Here is a 21,164-nt window from a genome sequence, read left to right on the forward strand (position 1 = left end):
CTTCGATTTGAGTCAGGTCAATGGTCAAGTATTCGAGTATCACTCATTGTGACGTCATAACAGAATGTTATCTGTCAGAGTTCAAATATTTGCATCTCTTATGCCACCATAAAGAATATAATGCATGTTATCCATCACATTAAAGATACTTTGGTATTTTTTGAGTACACCGATTTCATTGCACTCTGTGACAATGTTGTGGGATTATCATAACTTCGGAAACGTCTTGTTTCCTGTAACGTTCGTAGCTTTAAACTTGAAGGCGGTCTCCACTGCACCGGTTAGCAATGTGTCAGTTCAGCCATCTATTCCATTTGACCCGACAATAGAACTCTGGACCGATTATTGGGATTGGGAAGCTGCACTATATGTTCAATATGGCTAATCAAGGTTTCAAGGCTGCCACAGCGGAAAATAAAATCGAAGCTATATAATTCTCGTTGATAAATTAACTCTCAGTGGCGAGGAGGGTATATTTTGAGTACTCGATAAAAATCGTCTTTCACTAATTGGAATCATTACAATTAATACTCGATACAGGTTCAAGTGATGCTCCAATCATTGGGCATAGCCCTAGTTTTTTTGTTTTTTTGGGTATTCATGGTGTTTGTCGACTACTATGTTCATTTACACCAGGCCGATATTCTTCTTATTTTCCGTAACTGCCGACTTATAGCACGGCCCACCTCTAGGCTTTTTGTAAGACACCGCTGACGCGGATGAGGTGGCGAGGAGGAGCCTAGGTAAACCTCCAACACTTAGGTATCGAAATTCGGAAGTCGACCTCGGTCGGACTCGAACCCGTACCCATTGGTGTTGCAGCCGCGGATTATACCACTGCGCTATCTCGCCACCTGCATAGCCCTAGTGATCAGCGATCACGACCTCATTAATAATAATTCTCTAAGGCAGGGGTGTCAAACTCGATTAAGTTGCGTCGTGTGCCGCAGTGAAACCTTCAAATCGCTCGCGGGCCGGACCAGTCAGTGAATACAAAATGTTACTTCATGCCCTTCATTTTCAATTAAATACTTTACCATCAAGCATACATAGATAATAGTTATCGTATATTATATTGTATCACGGATCATAAAGTTTTAATCTAGCAACTACCAACACGCATATAATGGAATTTGCAGAAAGAAGATGCTTGGCCGGTTGAATATAGTTATGACCGTATAAAACAGTGGTGCTGATGACGATATAAGTTGGCACATTGCTATGCATCCTTTGATTCAGTCGTATCTGGCGTTAGCCCTGCGTATGCGCTGTAAGGAATACGAGACGTTGATTTTTGGTTTATTATTATTAAATCGCGGTTCGAGTTTCTCTGGAGTCCGGGAACTTTTTGAGTCAGAAATGACACAGCAGTGCGATCACAGATATTTGAATTATATTTTTGTGTAACTAATATATTATAATGTATGAAAAAGATATATAGCTGTAAACGGTTTCGCATTGACGTGTTCGCTAATATGAATAACTATATTTTCACATTTCCATATAACTCTGAACTCAGCGTGCACTTTTTCTGCCTTCTTGAAATTGCTTGTCAATGTCACAGACTCATCCCTAGTGGTAAAAAGAAAGAAACCACTACACCGCAGTCGGGTGATTATAATGTGGCCTATGAACATGCTCGACATTTGCTGTATTGCGGGATTATTTAATGGATAGTTCCTGTTACAAAAATTCTCAATAGACCTGACGGATCATATAAGCATACTCGGATTTGATGCGCAAGCCTGATGAAATCGTCTGGCGGGCCACATGTTTGACACCCCTGCCGCAAGGTATTGGAGTATTCCATTATGCCAGGGATTCGCACTCGTCCCACTCTGTTGGGCAATACACATCTAGCTCAGGGTTCGCCGACTCAAAACGGGTCGCGGGCCACACTTCAAATTTCGTAGCGACCGCGGGCCGCATGAATTCAATTTCAATATAAAGTAGGCAACAACGTTTCAAAACTCTACGTCAGTAGAACGCCATGCTACCTAACATAGGCGATGGATAAAGTGACCACAAAAAAAAAGTAATATTTTATAAATGAATAAAAATGAAACAAAGGATCACTGTCATCAATTTCATTTTATTTTGAACTCTGAGCTGTGCACGATACCTGAAAATGCTTCTTGGTGGTGCTATAGCGGGATACGTTACTAGCATTGGTGTCGTGATACCGATGCATAACCAACTGTGCCACATGTAATTTTATAATATGAATCCGGATTATACACAGAGCAATAACTATAACTACGAATTCGATATAAATCGAGCTAGGCGCAAAATTTTTTCAGTTGACAGCAGCTCCACGCACGCCTCCTTCAGATGCCTTCGCGGTACGCCCCCAGTTTCAGAACTACTGCCATATGCCGTTTTCTAAGCGTCTCGGCCTTTGGCAGTGTTTGGGCCGTTGTACGTCAATTCCAGCAATTCAAAATGTTCTCTTATCTTTGCTCCGAAGTCTTAAATCAGGTAGCAGGCCGTATGCGGCCCGCGGGCCGCGTGTTGGTGACCCCTGATCTAGATGTCACCGAGGCCTGGTTACGATAATATGGCTTCATCATGAAACTGTATTACACATATTTGGTTTGGTGTTATGATGCAATATGTCTGACATTGGTTATGGAAAGCTCTAATTGCAGTGGGTAATATATTTGGGCAGGGTCGAGGTGCGGAAAGAGCGGGGCCGTAACTGCCGCACCCCGTATTTTTTGTGTACTCATAATTTACATTTATGAATCTAACTGTATTCGCAATTCTGAGAGAACGATATATTTCTGGTATAGCTTAACGCTGTTGGAGCAGGGGTGGCCCACTATTTGCTACAATGTGCCAAATGCGAAGGAAAAATATTATGACGAGCTGAGCCAAAAGTTTATACTATATTCCGCGGCGTATTGATTAATTTCTATATACGTTACCAGTAGTGAATACCATTGGATACAGTCGCTGCTAAGTGGTGGGTATTTCGTAATGTAATGTAACAATGGCAACAAGCAAAGTTCGAATTTACTAATACACGAAAGCAGTATGGCTGATATTGGAAGTTGAAATCAACATTTTTTCGAGCTGACCAATCTAAGTTTATGTGACTAGCACAATTTCGCTATAACTTGCAAATCTCGATTTGTAGGGAGTAGGCATAATAGTTCTATCTGCGGTAGCCTATACAAGCTAGGCTGCTAGGCGCTACTGTTCCGGTATATAATTATATCCAATCTTTTTTGCCATTACGAATTTCACATTCTATCATTTTACTTGCTATGACATAGTTTGCTCTATTGACTTTATTTTGAATTACGCGTATACGTATATGCCACGTACGCTGGGTACATAAATAAACGGGTTTCACAGTAAACCATCTTCGGCCCACTTTATACAGCGCATGGTTTTTGTTCAAGCATTGAAATTTAGGTTGCATTTCCCAAATTACAACTATCCCTTCGCGAAACTACGCTTTCGTGTAAACGACGATTCGCATATTTTGATAACTGCTATACGGAACGCCTTTTCTATACATTATCATCGGGAACCCAGGCACACCTGGGCTAAAAAAATCACAAAGACTCATTGAGCACCCCTCCCCACGGAAAACTTTAGTAAAAGGCGAAAGTTTTGTGCGTGTATTTTTTTTTTCTTTCGGCCTTCCGCCAAAATTTATTGCTTTAAAATTTCAATACAAATAAATTCAATATATATATAGTATTGCAAAAATCGAATTTTTTCATCTTTCAGGATGCGTCATCTCTGCACGTCGTCGTCCGGTCCGGGCCCGCGCTCGCTTCGTCATCCGTTGTCGAATCGGGATCACTTGTTACGAGCAAGGGCTCTTCACGCGGCTCGTCGTCGTTTGCAATTTCGTCGTGTTTCGAGCTCGGGCTCGGTTCGTCATTTTCCCTTCTTTCGACAGGTTCGTCTGTTTCGATCGGCTTCAGGTGATCATCTGGTCGGTCGCTCGTCAGTGGTGGTAAGAGGTGCGTTTTGATGAATTCCATTCTTTTTCATCATAAATTTTTCGATGTTCTCTTTCCATTTCTTGATGTAATTCCTTCTTTTGGATTTTGGTGCACGTTTTCCAGTCTTTTATACGTTTTTGTTAGTATTTTTGCTACTGTACTTTCCTTCCAAATCTTCTCCTGTTTTAGCATCGAGTTTTCAATGTCTAAGCTTGTTTTAGTTTTTAATATCCTCTTTTTGTAAACTGCTGTTAGCGTCGTCACCATGTCGACTCGATCGCCCTCATTGTATAGAATTGTTTCATTCCCAATCTTATCTATACCTATCACCTTTTCGGCCTTCGATAGCACGCTTCTTGTCGTTGAGCAATATAGGAAGACATGTTCGATGGTGTCAGTCTTTCCACAGAATTTACAGCGGTAAATTTCCATTCTACCATTCCTCACCCTCAACATTCCTCTTCTGTATTTCAGGTCCCCAAATATATATCCGTTGTTTACAAGTCTGAAATTTATTTCTCTTTCTTTGTTCGTTAAGTATGTTTTATCATTGCTTTTTATTTTGTTTACTTTTAGCCAACTGTTTGGTCCTGTATATTCGTTTTCTTTTTCGTGCTGTTTAGTTAGGTTCAAGTAGAGTGACTTGAAAGTCGTTTCGCTCCATTCATCTCTATTCCACCCCAGCTTTTTATTCTCGTTGATGATATCAAGCCAATGCTTCTCGGGTTTGTATGTATGAGGTAGTTCATTTGTGTAAAGTTCCGAATTTATGCTCTTGATTTTAGAGCCGAATTGATACATGTGTAATTGAGGAGAGGCCAGAGCAAAGTTTTATATTCATTAAAAAATAATTTATTTACTCGAACACAGAATAATAAGAATTACGGTGTGGAGCGCGATTTACTGAATGACAAGTATGTCCTTACTATTGTTTGTGGTATTTGTCGACTACAATGGTCGTTTACACCAAGCCGATGAAGAGGCGAGAAGACGTATAGCGGTATAAACCACTGCTGCAGCACCAATGGGTTGCGGGTTCGAGTCTGACCGATGTAGACTCTAGAATTCTTACGTAAGTGTTGGGTATCGAATTGTGATTAGGGTTGCGTTTGCTTGGCCCTTATTTAAAACAGTTCTTTTAGTCGTGACGTCATGAATCATTGCTGTTACGTCACAGTTGAATGACATTGAAAATTGAAAATATAGGGTGAATCTGGCTCCTTCGACGAAAAAGCTTCCGACCACTATCATTAACAGTCCAAAAATATCAGTAACCCGGACTATATCGTTTTGCAGCATTTTTGCGGTTGGTGGCCATCAGAACACCCATTCCGTACCAATGATCCATATGTACATGCTATAACTGATGAACCAACGACGGTTGCGTGGGTTCCAGCCACTCCACATGGTATACGGCGACTATATATTGGGTGCAAATCGTCCTAGCCTCATACTACAAGCTTTTTCGAATTATACAACGTTGTTCCGAAAAAGACATTCTGTTTAAGACAAAGTGTTTTAACACACTATTAGTTTTAAATGCAGCCTTATTTCTGATCATCGTTGAATGAGACGCGAAACGGTGCTAACCATGCCGAACCGTCGCACCGCAATGCATCCAATTTCAAAGAGACGTTCAGAAATAATGCGAAGTCTTATTTTCGGTTTTGAGACAGCCTACAGTTTTAGTCCGCGCACTGGCATAATGAACATAGGTTGCGTTGTCAAAATTCCTGTTTAGTTTTCGCGGGCAGATCGGCGCACGCGAGGAATCCCATGTAGTGAGTTAGAATTAGTGCTACTACGACGTCACGAATTTTCAATTGTGACGTAACAGTTGATTTGCTTGTTTGGTTCTTTGGGAGTTGAGATGGACAAAATAGGGCCAATATGGCTCTTCGGACAAAATCGGTTTCCGACCACTGGCGTATAGTCACATGCAGGCCGTAATTCGCGCGCGGGCCGTAAATGATTAGGTTTATCATCGGAGGAGTGGTTCTGAACCTTTACTTACTTGGAGAACCTTTTCGTTATTCTGCAGGCCTCCAACGGATCCTGAATTTACGGATACTCACCGTAACACAAACCTACCACATTATACACATCTAATACCGGTGGACTAAATGTACACGTACAGTGTGCATCAACAACAGTGATGACAGAACAAACCACTAAAACGCGATTTTCACACAAAAGAAGATAATATAATGAATAGGCCTACTTACTGCAATTCAGTGTAACTTTTGTTGTATGAGTCGGATGCGTGTCGAACCCTTGATAGTGGCTCAGTCAACACCTGGGTATACGTGTGAACCCCGGTGAGAACCACTGCACTGTAATGACTGAAATAGTCGATTCTGTGTTTCCTAGACAAGGAGAACAAGTCGACCAAAATCCATATAACCACTCAACACTAGGGCTGGGCAAAATCGAGTACCTGAGTGATTCGATTCTGAATCACGTAATATGCTTCGAGTCGAGTCGAGTATTAGAGTATCCGTCATTATGACATCATAACACTATTCAATCAGTCAAAGTTCAAATATGTACCTCTTATGCTACAACGAAGAATATAATGTCTGTTCTCCATCACATTGAAGATACTTTGGTATTTTTTCGACCATACCGATTTCATTGCACTTTGTGACAATGTTGTGGGGCCATCATGATCACGGAAATGTGTTATATCCAGTAACGTTCGTAGCTTTTTTCTAAATGTTTCGTATGCTGCGATACGGCCTATCAATGTTATAAGGCTTTCACAGTACAAAATACTATCGAAACTATATCGATATATCAACTTACAGTGGCCAGGAGCGAATAATTTCAGTACTTGAAAATATCGTATTTTACTGCCCGATTCGAATCATTAAAATTACTATTCGATTCGGATTCGAGTACTCGAATCATTGTGCCCAGCCCTACTCAGCACCCAGAAGCCCTAATCGCACGGGTTTGGTTTTTATGACACAATAAAGATTTCAAGTCAAGTTTAATTCCATAAGCCTGCTAGATTTTTGTACATTTGACAGCGATGTATTCTTTCTATCAAATTCACTGATTGTTCCAATAAGCATCAATCGCTGACTTCCAACATGTAGTGCATTTCTTTCTTGATATTGTGTTATTGCGGGTCAAGATCATAGTTAGAGAGTCACTAAATATTCACACACGAAAAGCTGATATTTCGTGCAAACGTTTGTAACAAAGCAAGTATAATATTTAAATTGGCAAGGTGCACGCACGTTTAGTGTTGATTTTGTCTGCTGCAAGCGCCATGCATAGAGTTGTCCGAAGTTGAAATGCGAAGAATTTTAACCAAAGATGTAATAAAAATTGTAATATATGAAAGAGGTTCACAGTGCAGAACCTAACAAGGTTCGTAACGCGAACGTGAACCTCGCGTTCACACCGTCCCCACAATTCATGTAGAAATTGGGGAGACGTCTATAGATGCCTAGATGGTAGCGATGTTTGCAGCTGCATTTTTGAAGTAAGAGGTGGTGTCGTGAAAATTCGCGTCTTCGATTTGATATGAATGAGTGCCTATTGCAACATACATGCCACAAAAATTGCAAAACCAATTTTTAATGAACATATAACGTCCAGACTAGTCATTTCTATCTAGCACTGGGTTGGGCAAACTACGGCCCGCGGGCCGCATGCGGCCCGCAACACCGTTCTGTGTGGCCCGCGAGAGTCTAAAGAAACTTTTAAAAAATATTGATAAAATGCGTACTAAAAATCGAATTAATGCAGGGACTTGATTAACTTTTCTTAGTATATTTCACCATGATAATTCTACGATAGTGGTTCTCAAACTGGTGGGCGCTCCCGCCGTGGGGGGCGTGAAAGCATCTGAAGAGGGCGCGAAGCTGAGCTCAACTGAAATTTTTTTTCTTCTAATTCAAAGTTATTACTCTGTATTTAGTCTTACATCCACAGTCGTAACCTTCCATGCCACCAAACTACCCGTTGGATTTGCTAGCATCCTGGTTGCGTTTTGTGATATGACGATAAGGGGGCACAAAATCTTTAACCATCATAAGGGGGGAGTTTGAGAACCACTCATCTAAGGTAAATACTTAATATCACAGCGGGATAGCTGCAACGAGATTGACATAATTTGGATCACGAGTGGGATTTCAGATTGGCCACTCCATTTTTATGTATTTCAGTGTTGTGCTTATAAAAAAACGATTCGGGCGTGTCTTAGGTAGATTCATTGTCTGTATGCGTAGAATTGGGGTATTTATATTTTATCTACACATAGTAGAAGCGTGTTTGAAGCTAGCATGGTTATGTTGCTGTCAGCATTGTGTGTCCTGGAACTGAACCAGAAGTGGACAGATCGCTGCTCACAGATTTAAATTTCAATCCTGTTCTAACAATCGGGCCAACCGACTTTCATCTCTATGGTTTCGACAAATTGGTTATTGAGGTCCGTAAGCCTGTGAAATATCGCCACTATGTTTCTGACGCGTGTACGATATCATCAAAACAATGTTTGGCTTGTTTTAAATAAGCACGTATATTATCTCCATGTCCTCACTATATAATCAAATATCAATATTGCGTTTTGGTTTATAATCCTAATTTTATATAGTGCGGCCCGCGAGTTCAAAAGTTTGCCAACCCATGATCTAGCAGCTCGCCTCGAAGTTATTATGGAATAGCTTGTAAATAGATTTTTGTGAACATTTCGAAGTCAAGCTATGGACCTTCAATCAATTAATCGTCTGATTACATTTTCATCTGCCCAAGACACACACACACAATGTGATATACAAGACACACAATGCGACGTGATGAACAGATAGGGGGATGCCGAGCGACCGATCAATAGGGTCATTCACCTCGACCCAGTGTCCGATGCCACAGATGATATTCTTTTCTTCATCGATCCTTTTTATTAAAAGCCATTGCTTGCTCTTTTTCTGTATATATCCGGACATTTACTCTGGGTTTTCATGTCGCCGGCTTGGATGGCGCCGACGCTCACCCCTACGCTATTGCACGTTACTGTTTGAGATTTTTGTTTTTTTTCCACAAACCCCAACGACACATCTCTAACCAATTGGAAATTTGACAATTAAAATGAGATTTGCAGAGTAGGATATCTCATCTAAGACGAGCATTATGCTGAAGTGAGTCATGAAGTTTTAGCAGTAATGAAGGGAAACTTGTAGGTTCCACGGACCCCCTGAAAATGCTTCGCGGTTGAGAACCACTGATCTAATGATATACCATGACGTATTTTCAAACATCACTGAGCATTTCCACGGAACATTAGATAGCCAATACCGGAAGTCCACGGCTAACAAAAGTGATATTCTCCCAGCCTAGCCTCACAATATGATGCATTTTCGACGAAAGAGTGTCATCGTGCTTGGTGCTGTCGCGCAGACATCAATGCCGCAAATCCGCAATGTACGAGACTACCCGTTCAGTTGCGAGGTAATTTGTGGACCTCTGATATGCGTCGGATCGTGAAGTCGATTTATCAACAAGGCCATGACGAAGCTCATTGCCGCAATTATGTTATTTCAGTCATATCGTACCGATAAATTGCGAAATGCTATGCTTTCGACGGGAATCTGAGCTTCAATAGTAAAATTCCGGATTGCTTGGCATTGGCATTCGAGCATGCCCGAAGGCGTTATTTACCGGGTGTTTGATTGATGGTGTAGCTGTTGAGAATGGCCTGTGTCATCACCGATAATTTCCGGTGAATTTCTTCCTAATAACGAGAAAACAGATTCACAGGCAATATACTCGGATTTCGTAATAGCAATACAAATCCAGTTTCAAATTCCTGATGCGTTACATATTATCATTTAGATTTCAAACATTTGTAAGTACATGGACATTGAAATTTAACAACATCGGGATACAGATACCAGGCGATATTATCATACTAATATATCTAGAACAGACACTATAATCGGTGCTGACTAGAATTCATTGATAAGCAACAGAAATCAGACATTAGGGCGGCAGACCGAATTCATTCCCTTTTATCAAATGATGTCAAATGATTCCATAATATTAATTCTGAATACATGTCTTCAATTTGAAGTGGGATGCTTCATTGTCAAAACTATGTAATATTTAAAATTACGGATGATTAGGTCGCTGTTCTAGCAACATATCTTCACAAATAACGCAATTGGTAAAACGGTCTTTTCGAAACTTCATGGCGACGATATATATTGGTATATTTCCATGATATCTTTGTTTTCATTCGTGACTTGATGTTAGCCCTGTGTGTGAATTGAGGGATTAAAATATTTTGCTGTGAGCACGGAGGATTCGACTTTGGTATTCCAGTTACATTCGCAAATACATAACACGACTTTAGGTCAAGACATTAAAAGAGTCATTAAACCGTCCCTCTGAACCAACGAAGACAATGAGAGATTTGAGCAAATAAGTTTTACGCCAATTGGCATATCTTGAAAGTGCTCATTTCGTTTACAGAATTCCTGCAAGTGGCTTTGGAGGCTGGGACATATCGAATCAATATATAATAATATAGAAATAGGACCATACATATTTCCATTATTTTTTTATCGCAGTACCTTACAATGGCTGAGCCTTGGCATTTCAGCTATGTGAGTAACTAAATATCCTTCTGTCCATTATCTGTCGCAAACTCTACACTTGGCGTCAATGTCGCGCAGGCTTCTTACTATACACAACATCGCCGCCGGACTGTTATTATTTGACATTTGAATATGTTCGACATTCCCTTCTTGATGGATTATTTACTTGAAATTATATCTTATTGAATGAAATTCTTAACTTTCGATCGAAAGTTCAGGCCTTGAGTTCACGTTTAGCTGGCATTGTCATATTACATCATCGCCGAGGGCTTGCCAATCAGGCGTTGAGCACCAGCCGCAGTTTTGGCACTTTTTATACCGGATGTACGAAACATTTTCGGCGAGACGTGCCGAAACTTGTAAAGTTGACATCGACCAGAATTTTCCGTAACAGTATTCAGTAATCTACCGGTTAAGTACGCACCCGTTTAAGTTCGCATCCCAGCTAAGTACGCAAAAATTCTTCACAATTTTTGGGTTCAACTTTTTCAACAATTTATTTGATTTAAACAGCAAGCACAATAACAGAATGTCAGGAAAACTTTTACGTCACTACTTGAACAGGTCGTGCAAAGTCATTGATGCATATTTTGCATTTTTTGTTGCTTGGCTTCCACTGTCACCTGTCTCAGTTTTCGATGAAGCATTCAAATGAGCTTTTGAAGTTGTCAGCACCTCCTGCTTGATCTTATAAGGCAGTACACAGCAACTGATCCTCAACTTCAAGCACTTTATTATAAAGTTGTTCGAAGCCATGAAAAACGATGCTGTTTTCGACAGGTGCAGAATCGTTGCTTACGCCAGCCTCGTCGTCATTGTCAGTCTGCATCGTTTCCAACACCTCATTCATGTCACCCAAAATCGCCTGTGAATACTCTTCATTATTCTCATCATCAAAATGCATAAATCCTTCTAGCTCGTCTTTGTCAATCGTAGGCCTAATATCCATGGAGTTTAAACAGTGCAGAATATCAGACATGTAAGACATAAAATTAACTTCCTCGTCAATGCCACCATCCAACGAAGTTAGTAGTTGAGCCTCGTTAAATTCATGAGTTTCTTACCGTAGCATTCGATACTGAATCCCATGCTTGCTTTAAATAGTGAATAACATCCAGCAAATGAGCAGGGTTTCCATAAGCAACACCTGCTGCACCTCTGGGTCTTCAAGTTCTCGTCAAGCTTGTAAAAGTCCAGAACCTCCTGAGATATAAATATTTGTACCTCTTCTTCAGTGGCGCGATGATTCCCATGTTACGCTTCCTTGTCCACTTCAGCACCTTCACCATGAAGAAGAATATTCCGCAATCCTCGACGTGCTCTGAATCGGCTAAGCCGCCGCCACGACGCCTGAATATCATCTTCTGATATCGATAATTGTTGAGCGATTTGTTTTGCTTTTGAAATGACCATTGAAGGGGGAACAGGAAGACTTGCACGGCGCATGCTATCAATCCAAAGATATTGACAATCTTCCAGCTCAGGAAACCGACCAACAGATGCTCGAAACTATTTTGTTTTTGTCTACTCCGACATCAGAGTAGAGCACTTTCGTAAAACTTCCTGGTTTTTCAAAATCTTTCGGATAGCAGCTTCACTCACGCCATACTCTCTTGCGACACTTCTTTTACTAGGAGCGGACGGCACACACAACTTGGCGATGACTTCCTCCAATCTTTGGGATTCACTTACACGCTTGCCTTTACCTGACATCATGCGAACGATAAAATTGCACAGTCTACCCAGTACTCGTGCTGTGCTGTACTCAGTACAGTACTGTAACTTTTACGAATGGATGAGCATGGACAGCGCATCGTCAATAACGCAAAATTTGGGTATTGAGTACATGCATGGCTGCACAACTGCTAAGTACGCCTTACCACATAAGTTCGCACAAACTACTCAGGATCAATTTGCGTACTTAATCGGGAGATTCGTGGCATGGGCCTACTTATATTGAGTTCCAGCGACCCTTTTTAATACCAGCCGCCGTTTCGGAACGTTCGCCGGAAATCGAGGTTAGTGTAAACGCGTTTATTAGAATATCTTGTGCCTCACGAAACCATATTTCCAAGTTTCTCCAGTTCAATTTCACTGCGATGAAGCACTTCTTCATGTTTGAGGCGATGGAAGCCTGTTACGGCACGGTTCGGACTGTTGTGTTACCGCAAGGACATCGTGGACTGCGAGCTGCGTTGCTACTACGGCATATGTTATATCAGTTTGAATATACCTCTACCTACTGCCGGAGGATAATATGTGCTCCTCATCGCCGATCCCGCTGTTAATACAGCGCCTTCAAAAGCCCAGAGGATGAGAAAGCTGAACTCAAGAAAGCCGACAGCAGAGACCGATAAAAAGTACGCAAGAAAGCGGAAATACCTCAAAAAGTCACGAACTTATGAAATTACTGTGCGGGCGCAAAAGACCCAAGTGTTGATGAGCGCCAATTGTGTTAATAGAACTAACAAACCAGTACTGACATGCTCAGATACATGGCCTACTAAAAACACGGCCTTACAGTCTGCCTATTGACCTGAAAATTAAGAGGCCAGTTCTGAAAAAGTGTAAATGTCACCGTCGTACCTACGCAGATGGTAAGTAGCGCGCAAGTCAAAATCACAGTGGATTCTGACCAGGATTAATTGTGTTAAGATGATGGAGTATCGTTTTAACAAGGAAATAATCATTTTAGTCCCAAAAAAGCTGCTAATCATGTGGACAATCCGCGGATATCACTGCAAAAACTCGTGCGGATGAATACAGTTGTAGTTGTTGTTGAAGTCAAGACATTTGTAGTTGTTCGGGATGAGCCGTCTGGTGCTGTTCGTCGCATTGCACTTGTTTCTTTCGCTATCTAGGGTCTATTCACGAGCTAAGGGTCATTATTATCATTTGATAGTTTAGTTAGCAATCAGGTTACGGTTCCCCGATAATGCCAGCGGTTCAAGTTGACGCGAATAACGTCGTGTTCGAACGGCTCCATTGTAGTATGATAATCTGCCTGCTCGCTAACATAGTCTTGGATATGGTAGTCTATTTTGACGAATTGTATAGCTGGTAGCGTTGGTTCTAAGACATTTATAATGACGAAGGCATGTTCATTTAACTGCTTCTATAGAATTTCATTAATTGTTGCAAGGCTTGGATAGGGTGCTGTGCCTGAATACTATTTTGCTTTAACAGTGATGTATAATTTGTTAATATTCATTTTCTAGTGTAGTTAATAGGCGATGGTTCTTGAGTGTCGCGTGGTTGGGTGTACTTCTGGATATACTACTGCCAAAGTCTCAAGCAGGGGATCAGCATATTGTACACTATGAGCTATCTTTGGAAGGCTTTCCCAAAATCAAGAATGCCATAAACAATCACAGTCAATTGAGGGTGCAGATGCAATACAATGGGATACCTGTGCCTTTACCAACATGGTTCTGCACAAGCAGAAATACTCTGCTCAAAAGGAAATGCGAGCTACTAAACTTCCCAAGCTATTTGGATAGTCTTACCGATCCGGATCCCGAAGTAGATATTTTAGAGGAGGTGCATAATCCAAGATACCACAAGGCTGGCAATACTCTGGCATCTTCTGGCAATATGATCCGGTCCTGCTTGCTTTTGCGTTCTATTTCTTGCCAAGCGTACAAGTCACGTTTGGAAACGTTCCATATGCCATCTTTGAGCTGTTTGCGAACAAGACTAAAGGGACTATTGATTTTTCAAAGGCCATGGAAATTTCTGAGAATGTTATCGTGATGCTGGATGAAAAATGAAATATCTGCAAAAAAGTCTGCAATATCATTATGCAACTATTATGGTGCTGATGAAGATGGAAATCTTTACAAAGGCGTCATATTGATTATGATCAAGGGACTTGAAAAATCACTTCCGTTAGTCCTACAAATTTTACCAGAAACACAAATTTAAGGTACCTGGTTAGCGCAAAAGATGTCTGATTGCATCACGAAAATCTTGTATCTAGGATTTAATATGAGAGGTATTGTTTCTGACAACCAAAGCACCAACGTTTGTGCTTTCAATATACTGTCATCGCAGTTTGGTTCAAACTCCGAGTTGTTCATCAATCATCCAAGTTGCAAGACAAAAATCTATCTATTTTATGACAACGTTCATTTGGTGAAGAGCATTCGCAACAATCTACTGAATCTGGGAGATTTTCCTTTCCATCATTCTATATTAAAGGTGGCGATATATCCATAATTAGCCCTGCTGGTTATATTGCATGGCAATTGAAGTGTAATTTGCGAATGGCTCCAAAGCTAACAAAAAAAGCACTACATCCTGGCCACAACAAGCAGAACGTCAACCTGGCACTGGCTATTGTTGATGAAAAAACCATAGCAGCTTGCTCTAAATACTTCCAGATAAGGCGGATACCTCAAAGTCATACATATGTGGTGGAGTGTTGTGAACAGCAAGCAGAGGTCTTGGTAATGCTGTCATTCTGCGGACTGCACCGAGTGTAACTTATCCCGCACGACTGATGAAACCGAAGAGGAATATGATGAATATTTCAGTTTGGTGGATAGGGGATGGTTGACAATACCTGCCGTTGAAGTGGCCCATTTTGTATTTGATTCCTTCGCAGTTCTAGATTCGGCTAAAACTGTTCCTCTGCGCCGTGCAGCATTACGTGTGTTGAAAGTTGTGTTAGGTAAATCCCGAATTGGTTGCAATGCACATAGTGAAAATTGTGCAAATGTCGCGTTCAAGAAAATTGTGAACATTTTTTACAATAATCAGCAAAAATTTGCAAATTCCTCACTCAGGGAAGACTCAGTTCGCCAATTTGAAGCGAGACAAAGGCAAAAGAAGTTATAGTCCTGTAAGGCTGTGATATTTGTTTTCTAAGGCTCTAATTCAAGAGTTTCTGCACCTATTTTTCTTTGATTATGCAAATTTCGTTCCTAATTTTTTCGTTATATATTGCTGCAATAGACTATTTTTTACATACATTCTGCGCCGGTGTGTTAGTAGAGTACCAGAGACAGGCAGCATTATAACAATATCGCATTTCTGACCAATTGAGTGCACAGCTGGTAAGGGTTGGAAAGTAGACTTTAGGCCTCTTAATTTTCAGGTCAATAGGCAGACTGTAAGGCCGTGTTTTTAGTAGGCCATGTCAGATATGATGTCCGAGTGGCAAAACGGTCCGTGCATATACCCCGAGCACGGCGTTCGAGTGGGAACACCGTCCAAACACATTGTAAATTCGCGCAACTGAACCAAACCTTCACCATAAACCCGCCGCGAGCGCACCCACAATGAACGACGCATCACCAAAACGTCAAAGTTTAGTCACAGTGTTGCGAAAACACAGCAGGGCCGCTTGTGTTCATACTGGACTGGTTAGGTAAAAAAAAATCCGTAAATAAACCTGTTCACACTGGCTCGGAAATCGACGGTCACGGTCACATATAGATTGGTTTCTGTAAATAATTTCGGGAAATTTTGCTCCCGAAACATTGGTATGAAAAGGGCCTTAGTTGCTGAAGATAGTTTCTGCTTGGAATGAATGGTCTTAACCGTGACGACAGAGCTGCGATATTATAGCGAATCTTATTCGTGTATTATTATTATTATTACCAGTAAAATCGTGATAGTGGCGCTTGTCACAGTACAGGTTTTGTGCGCCACTTCTATACCGATTATTAGAAGGAATTAGCATTATCCAAATATATACAGAATCGCTCTGTATTGTTGGTATACCAACGTGTACATTAAATATACGGAACTAACCGACAATATACAATATACCAACACGACATTGACACATTTAGTTACACAAATAATGAATATACAATTATACATGTATTAGCTATACTATACATATGGTCCTGAAGATATCACAGACTCCACAACATTAATCATATCTTTGGATCTGTTAGAACGTCTGTCAGTTCCAAATTCATGCTGTTAATTTATTCGTGTAACTATAGAGATTGTAGGATGGAGTGACGACTGATTTAAATGCCCAATTGATATTCATCCGCGACATATTTTGTTGACAGGATTTTGTAGGAACTATCTTGTTAAAATGGATATTTTTGGTATTATTGCAGATAATACTTTTAATATTTGATATTGTAATAGTATTAGTGCATATTCACACAGAAATACTCACCATAATTAAACTGCACTATTTACACTGCGCGCAATAATTTTCAACTCCCTTTAGATCAGGCCTGGGCAAAGGGCGGCCCGCGGGCCACATGCGGCCCGCTAAGCTATTCTGTGCGGCCCGCGAAAGGTTCCTTGGAAATCAAAACATAAAACTTGCTTTTTGAATGATTAAAACTGGCTGTATCAAATGAACAGGAAATTCGTTTACTTTGTAGTATGTTCAGTTCATTAATATGCGACGATAACGCTGCCTACGTACGCATGCGTAGTCCAGATTCAAACTAAAGGCAACGTGGCAAAGTAGAAATCACTCTTCCTATATAGTTTAGTTCAAACCTTCCTTGTTGCCATTGTCAAATTACGCATTATACGGTATGAGTTTCAATTTCTCGGTCACGCGGTCAAGGGAGAGCGAAGTTCAGAAAAACTGCAAGTTTCGCTCAACATAAAGGTTATTTAAGTTGTACAGAGTATACACTGCTCGGAAGGCAGCGACCAAGAAAATAAGCTTTGTACTATTACATATACATTTCAGTGCTGTGGTTCTCAAACTGGGAGACGTGAAAGCACCAGAAGGGTGGCGCGAAGCTGAAGTTTATTGAAACAATTTTTCGCGCTCCGCGCGATATACCCCAGCTTATAGTTGTTGCTTTGTGTATTGTCCGACTTTATATAAGTCACAATTCTCTCATTAACAGCCATGATCTTCCATGCTATCAAACTATCTATTGGGATTACTAGAATTCCGGTTGCACTTTTCAATATTTTGTGATATCATGATAAGGGGGCTCGAAATTGTTCACTATCATAAAAAGAGGAGTGCCTGAAAAAGTTTGAGAACCACTGTTTTAAATTCATAATAGAAGAACGTGGATAGGGGTTTAAGAAAGCAAAAATGTATCATGTTTAATAAAGTTGCGAATCATGACAGCAAATAGATATTTTTTTAATTAACCGTCACTTTCTCCTTACCTAATATCAACACATTCACTGAGGAGCATTTATTAGGAATGTTATTTACAAATAAAATTAAAATACGCTGGAGAATATAGCTAAAATTTTTCACTCGGCCCGCCAACGTATGAATGTTTGTCATTTGGCCCGCGGAGAAAAATAATTGCCCACCCCTGCTTTAGATCGCTCACGCTCCGCTCTGCGTAGTCGATAACCCATTGTTACAAGCACGACTATCAATCCCATATTGAATTCAGATGGTGAAAGTTGGAGAAGTTGTTGATAATAACGCATATTTGTTGATGGGAATGGGTCTGCATATAGAAGGTTGAATAGTTATACAGGAATGTCATAAAAATTGGATGTCTTAATATGGGCGTATCAGTGTAGGCTGATCTTGGATACTTGTGTGAAGGACTAGCGTTTAATCTCGTGAATCTGCCATGCATTTTAACTTGCCGACGAGAAAATAGAAGTCATTATTCTGAATGTTATGCTTGCACAGAAGTTTTGATTCATTTATAACCTATACTAAATGTGATAGTTATGGCGGGAGGTGGGAGGATTGGAGATCAATCGACCAGGAGGAATTTCTCAATGCTTTGAAGCAATGGATGAGTGAAGGGGAATCAGTTGCGGCGTATGGTGGCATATTCCCCACCGTGAGAGAGCTCAAGGAGCATGGGAAAGTGCATAAACTCCCGTCGCTAACTGAGCAAACCCGTCGCTAACTGAGCAAATTGATATCGACCGAGTAATCGACATTTTGAAGATCGCTTGCCTCAATTGTCATTCTATTTCCAAGTTTGGGCCACGGCTTGGGGAATTGGATTTAAATCTTGTTGCTCCACTTGTCAGCTGCTTGAATGCTGTGTTCTGTGACATTGGTACTGATGGCATATCTACTTGTGATATCAAGCCATTAATCTTGCTATACCCCAAATTTTGCTGTTCAAATTCGTAGCTGATTGAACCAAATCTGGAATATGTTTTGTGCCTCTCTGTCACTGGCAACTCTTTTCTTCGAAAACGGATCTTCATTTCTTTTTATATGAATAAACATATCAATTGGAATCATTTGGTGCATTCGTTTCTTCATCTGAGTGAGAGATACCACGCATACTTTTATGAATATGCTACAGTACATCTTTCAGGCAATAAATTTACCTTTGGCAGAGCTCTCATTTTGAGTTGCTTTCTGGGTTTCAGCTGAATGATATCACTATATAAATTAAACATGGAACGGCAACGACCAATTTTGCAGCTTCGTTCCGCTTCGCTGAGGCTGGAGTGGAGAATTGTTTTGCGTAAGCGACTGTAGGATTTCTGGCAATCCAAAAGCTATCTTCCCGAGCGCAGAAATTATTGAATCTGGTATAGATCGAACGCTACTGTGGCTCCGATTCTGAAAATATAAATAAAAATATTGATCAGGCACTGATCCACCTAGAATCTGTCCTCCAATCTGAAATAAATATCGGCATTGTTCAGAACAATCTGGTGACCGCAACACAATGGCCATAACAATCAAACGTTGCGATTCTCCGATTGTTCGAACAATGCCGATATTTCTGACTTGGAGGACGGTTTCTAGGTGGATCAATGCCTGATCATTATTTTAATCCGTATTTTCGGAATCGGTGCAACAGTAGCTTTCGATCAAGACCAGATTCAGTAATTTCTGCGCTCGGGAAGATAGCTTTTGGATTGCCAGAAATCCTACAGTCGCTTACGCAAAACAATTCTCCACTCCAGCCTCGGCGAAGCGGAACGAAGCTGCAAAATCGGTCGTTGCCGTTTCATGCTTAATTTCTATAATATCACACTCCTCAAAATGATTCTAGCGGACCACGCCTCTATTGTAAATTACTCTGTTAATTCGGTTGAGGTTGAGACGGCTGCTAGCTTAGGTCTCCGTATGGAGCAACGTATTGATACGCGGGTTATTCACAAAGCTACATCCAGGGATAGCGCAGTTGTTGACCATAATTGCAGGGGCGGTTCTATTATTTTTATCTGCGTAAGACGCGAAATGTTCAACGGGATATAAGTCAATGCGATGTTGCCTAGTGGACAGAAAGGAAGATGTCAAAACGAATAAGTACAATCTTCCAATGTAACATTCACCTCGGCCTAATGCCCGATGAAACAGTGTACGATATTGATCTTTTGGAGGTGATAATATTTTCTTTGCTCTTTTTCATTCGCTTTCCGTTTTTTCATCGGTTGCGTATGCACAGAAAATAGTTTGGGCAGCTCTGTATCGGTATCATCGGCTTTTAATGGCCACTCAATTATTACGGCATAAAGCCCTATCAATTATAGCATTGTCTACGAGTTTACGGGATCCAAACGTAAATAGTCGGCCGTGGAGAACTTATCGCTGAATAAGGCATTGCGGGGAAGTGATTTCAGACGTGTTCTGGGTCGAGGACAGTTGTGAATATTTTTTAGTGAGAACGTATTGATGCTTCCTCGTAACAAGCAAAATTTTAAATGTCTACCTCGAATATCTGCACCCTTTTTCGACGGTCAAATTCGTCCATGTATTTCCGAAATAGCCTATACTTTTACACGTAAAATAGGAACAATCGGACTTTCGCGAACGGAATTTTACTACGCAAAGTCAAGCGTGACGGATCTAAACTGAGAACGATGAGTCGTCGCTCCATCCTACAATCTCTATAGTGTAACGTAGTTCTCTTCCTAGCTGGTGAAATTACTTTCTTCTCGCAGGCTTGGTGATGATAAAGTATATGTATAACTGTACTTGTAACTTTCCAAAAACGATTCCGCTCAAGTCAACAACACGAACCCATCACAAAAAGATGCCATCGTTACCTTTCAAGCTATAGTAACCATGACTGCCTTTAGCGCCACATGAAATACGTCGAAATTATATGCCTTAACAGACCGTGGCGAGATAGTGCAGTGGTATAATCCGCGGCTACAGCACCAATGGGTGCGGGTTCGAGCCCGACCGAGGTCGAATTCCGAAGTCCGGCACCCAAGTGTTGGAGGTTTACCCAGGCTCCTCCTCGCCACCTCATCCGCGTCAGCGGTGTCTTACAAAAGCCTAGAGGTGGGCCGTGCTCTAAGTCGGCAGTTTCGGAAATAAGAAGAATATCGGCCTGGTGTAAATGACCATAGTAGTCGACCAACACCATAAATACCCCAAAACAAACAAACCCACAAACCGTGACTACCTTTAGCGCCACATGAAATACGTCGAAGTTATAGGCTCTAAATTCATCAACACGGTATTCTCGGTATTATTCTCGCAATTCCGGTAGACATGGACATATTCATACTTTCAATCGCATCTAAGAAGAACTCGCAGGGCTTATATTGGAGATAATAAGACCCTGGTGTAATTTTGCATGCTGACTTGAAGGTGACAGCTTGTCATATATGTGAAAACCCAGTATTTGACATCTTGATATTTTCCGGTTGTAAAATTTTTGGTGAAACTTTCCGCGCGCTTTCCTTTGTTAGTCGGTCG

The 21,164-nt window shown here is 40.9% G+C and overlaps 1 long non-coding RNA gene and 1 pseudogene across 1 annotated transcript; both read right to left on the reverse strand.

Annotated features, from left to right (window-relative positions):
• Window positions 1–694: 694 nt before the first annotated feature.
• On the reverse strand, window positions 695–20,845 carry LOC145444067 (uncharacterized). The gene is made up of 2 exons (XR_013916603.1): window positions 20,708–20,845; window positions 695–854 (listed from the first exon to the last, which is right to left on the reverse strand). It is a non-coding gene; the product is annotated as an uncharacterized LOC145444067 (long non-coding RNA).
• On the reverse strand, window positions 3,538–3,686 carry LOC145445656 (U5 spliceosomal RNA; annotated as a pseudogene).
• Window positions 20,846–21,164: the final 319 nt, after the last annotated feature.

Source organism: Botryllus schlosseri, chromosome 8, assembly GCF_051294905.1.
Source record: "Botryllus schlosseri isolate E-star chromosome 8, Bs_hap1, whole genome shotgun sequence".
NCBI classification, from domain to species: domain Eukaryota; kingdom Metazoa; phylum Chordata; class Ascidiacea; order Stolidobranchia; family Styelidae; genus Botryllus; species Botryllus schlosseri.